Raw genomic sequence first — 4,131 nt, 5'->3', positions numbered from 1 at the left:
ATATGTCCATGCTTTATAGAATAATATGTATTGGGGAACTATAATAAATTATTAAAAATTATAAAAATAAAATATATGATTTCTTGAAAACCTTTAGATTTACAAGTATATTATCACTTCTCAGCCTTTGACTAAGATCAAATATACAAGTATATCAACATTTATAAGTATTATAGAAAGAAAAAGCAATTATCAGAAAATATAGAATCACACAATGAGATCATGCAGAGATTTTAAAGATGCTTAGAAATTACCTCCAATTTAGAACTGAAGGGAGCAGAATATGCCACCCCAAAACCTGTCACTTTGGCACATTATTTTGAATTAAAGTTACTTGAGAAATAGCCAGTATAAGAACACTCTAACTCTCCTTTTTCTCCTTGAAAGTAAGAGATAAATCTCCCACATGAAAGGTACTCTCACTGTACCAGGAGGGTAGAAGGCATTCTTAACACCAGAGATAGGAAATTTAAGGGGAAGATGCCTATATAAACAAACCTTGTAACTTTTTCATCAATTTACTATCCCAAGCCTAAACCCCTTAAACCCATTGTCTTGACAATTCTTCACAAATTCATTCATTCATTCATTCATTCATTTATTTATTCTTTTATCATTTATTTATTTATCTATCTATCTATCTATTTATTTATTTAGTCTAAAAGGTATAAAAGCTTCCTTCTTTAGTCACAAGTCTCATATTTTTATGGTGCTCAGGTACATATGAAATTATTTTTTTTTCTCCTGTAAATCTGTCTTATGTCAATTTAATTAGTTGGCCAGCCAAACAATGTAGAAGGGAAAACAGAAAAATTTTTCTAATCTACAATTCATACCATCGGAACCACATTATGGACATTTGCAAATAGCTATTTGATGTTGAGACTTGTTATTTCAAGATATATTAGTAACTAAATAAATATTCTCTTTAAGATCTGATAGAATATTTTATTTTGAAAAATGATAGTTCAAACATTAGTAAAAAGATGTTATTGGACACTAGAAATCCCAAAATAATGCATTTCATACTATTAAAAATATAATAATCATGAGTCATAGTGATTTACAAATATTCATGTTTACAGATTAGAAGTCAGATTTGACTTCCTATTCTAGGGACCCATCACTTCCTTCTCTTTGAGTTTACCACTAAAGAAAGAGTGAGGCTGACATAGACTGGAGCCTGTTTAGCCTTTGAGGTATAATATGCATTACCATTCAAACTCACAAATGTCACAAGTCAAAATAGATACCTAAAAATTATAACTACAAATAATTAGATTATACTCTAAGAAGCAGAGTTTTTAGATTACACTAGTCATTTAAAATAATTATTTGAATTGACAATAAGCCATTTAATAAACATACTGAAAACTATAATGGGAAATTTTAGCAATAGGAAATAACAACAAAATTTATAAATAAGTAGAAACTTTAGCCTTGAAACATATAATTGCTGAAATAAGTACAAATGCAAAATGAATTAGAGAGTTGGGAGACCAGATTGATAAACTTTTCCAGAGAGAAACAGAAATGGCCAAAAAAAAAAAAAGAAAATGAAAAACAAAAGGTAAAAACTAGAAAAATAGTAGCAAATACATACATAACTGTTTAATATGGTCCAGGAAAAGTTAATACAAAAAAATTATGAGATTAGATTTATTATCATTCTCCTTTAGATAAACTACCTGAGGTACAAAGAGATTAAGTAATTTGCTAGTAAATGAGAGAACATAGATGTAAACTCATATTTTTAATCTCCAGAGGCCATGCTTTCTGATTGTTTTTTTTTTCTTTTTATAATCCAAGTCACACAAAGAGAAAATATAAAATGGGGGAAAAGGGATGTGTTAGAAGAAATAATATATAAAATTAACCCATAACTAAAAAAATGAAAGATATATTGATAAAAAGCAAGAAAATAAAAAGAATAACACTTAGATGAGTAGATAATTTTAAGAATATAAAAGACAAGAAGAACGACCTAAAAAAATTAAAATGGAAATAGATTACATACAAAAAGTACAAGAATCAACATAATAGACTTTAAAAGCAACACTAGATGACAGAAAGACAATGGAGTAAATTTTGTAAGGCAATATCAGAAAATAATCCTGTAAGTAGAATGTTTAAATCTATCCACATTATCATGACAATGTGAGACATAATAAGAAATATATACAGGCATGGAGACCTCAGAAAATTTGCAACATAAAAACTCATTTTTAAACAGCTTGGGGGGATCTAATCAAATAATAAGAGAAATAGATAAAGGAGATGCTGGAAGTGATATGCAAAGTAATGTTGATTAAATAACTCTATAATGTTTGCTGTTTTCTAAAAATATAGATAATAACAAAAAAGGGAAATAAAAGATTGTATTCATATTTATCTAGAGTCAAATTATACAAAATAACAACAAAATATTGTGGGCATGGGTTGTTGAGATATCAAGGAGTATGAGAACATCCAACATTTTTCTTTGATTAGAAGGAAGATATAAACATCTAGTACAATATCTGTGTTTTGTTTTTTTGTTTGTTTGTGTTACTTCATGTGTATTATAGACAAAAAAACAGGGTATGTATAATTTCAGTGACTGAAAGTAAGCTCACAGGGTGATCTGCTCATTAATTATTAAATGGGCAGGTCATGGTGGGTAGTCAGGCCCCAGGTCTCCGACTTCTTTAGGAATAGGTTTTTAAACCAGCCCTATCCATTGTTCTTGTGCATCTAGATTAATACCCCTTTGAAATGCCACATGTAATCCTCCTCTCTAGACCTCTCCAAAGTGGCATAACCACTCCCAAGGGAGCATATAATTTTGTTAACTATCCTGTACCTTGCTTTCTTTCATTGTCACATAATATTTCTTTTGTTCTTTAATTCTAAATGTATATAAAAAAAAAAAAAAAACAAAACCCTGCTAAACTGTCATTCTCCAGAGCAGCTGTCTGCAACCATTTGGCACCAAGGACCGGTGTTCCTATGAGAATCTAATGCCTGATGATCTGAGATAGAGTTGAGGAGGTGATGCCAGTGCTGGGGAATGGCTGCAAATACAAATGAAGGTTTGCTCTCTTGCCCACCACTCACCTCCTGCTATATGGCCTGATTCCTAACAGACCATGGACCAGTACTGGTCCACAGCCCAGGAGTTGGGGACCCCTGCTCCAAAGTATTTGAAATCTTGCTTTCAGGCATGTCATCAGTTTGTCTTAAACAAACTTAAATTAACTCATAAAAATTTTCTACAGATTTGGATGTTTCTTATGTCAACAGTGTTTAGTAAGAAAGGAAAAAGATATACATTATTCTTAAAAACGCATAATTCTAAAACACATCTTGAAAAATCATAAAAGAGTCAAATTCATATAAAAAGCTAAGATGGTAGAAGCAATTGCAAATATTTAGATATTTACAATGGATAGACTAAATTGATTATTTAAAAGACTGATTGACAGGTCAAGTGGCATTAATAGTAATAATAGAAATAACAACAATAATAAAAAACAGGTTTTCATACTAGAAAACCACATACACAAACAGACAAATGGTTAAGAACAAAAGAATGATAATCAAAACATAAAAATAAAAAATCTAGTGTATCATATTTATGCCATATGACCTAGAGATATAAAAAAATAAAATCATTAAGAAAAGGGAGATTAACTAGGTTCAGTTCACCAAGATAATATTACAATTTTAATTATGTAGGTATCTGTGATGGTTAATTTTTTGTGTCAACTTGGCTGGGCTAAGAGAGGTCCAGAGAATTCAAACTCTGCATAAATGACCTAAGAACTTCTGGGTTTTTCCTGAAGGATAGTCTTATCTCTTATAGTTACAAGGCTAAAACTGATGAAAATCAAATGCAGAACTTCATCCTGGGATCATTTGAATTACAATGCAACTTGAACTTCCACCTTCACAAGGTGTCTATAGTTAAAATGAGGACATTGAATGGGAAAGAATGTGGATAATAATGTGTGGAAAGACCTTAATGAAATTGGGAATACTGACCCCCTACATTCAGATGAGTCTTCTTTGTTAGTAGAAGAACCTCCCAAACACACCCCAGTTTGAGAAGGTTTTCTCACTCCAATGAGAGAGACCTCTCTACCTCCAATC

The sequence above is a fragment of the Pteropus alecto genome, unplaced genomic scaffold (genome assembly GCF_000325575.1).
Source record: "Pteropus alecto unplaced genomic scaffold, ASM32557v1 scaffold250, whole genome shotgun sequence".
NCBI classification, from domain to species: domain Eukaryota; kingdom Metazoa; phylum Chordata; class Mammalia; order Chiroptera; family Pteropodidae; genus Pteropus; species Pteropus alecto.
The sequence above is the reverse complement of the archived record's forward strand: the minus strand, read 5'-3'. Positions refer to the sequence as shown.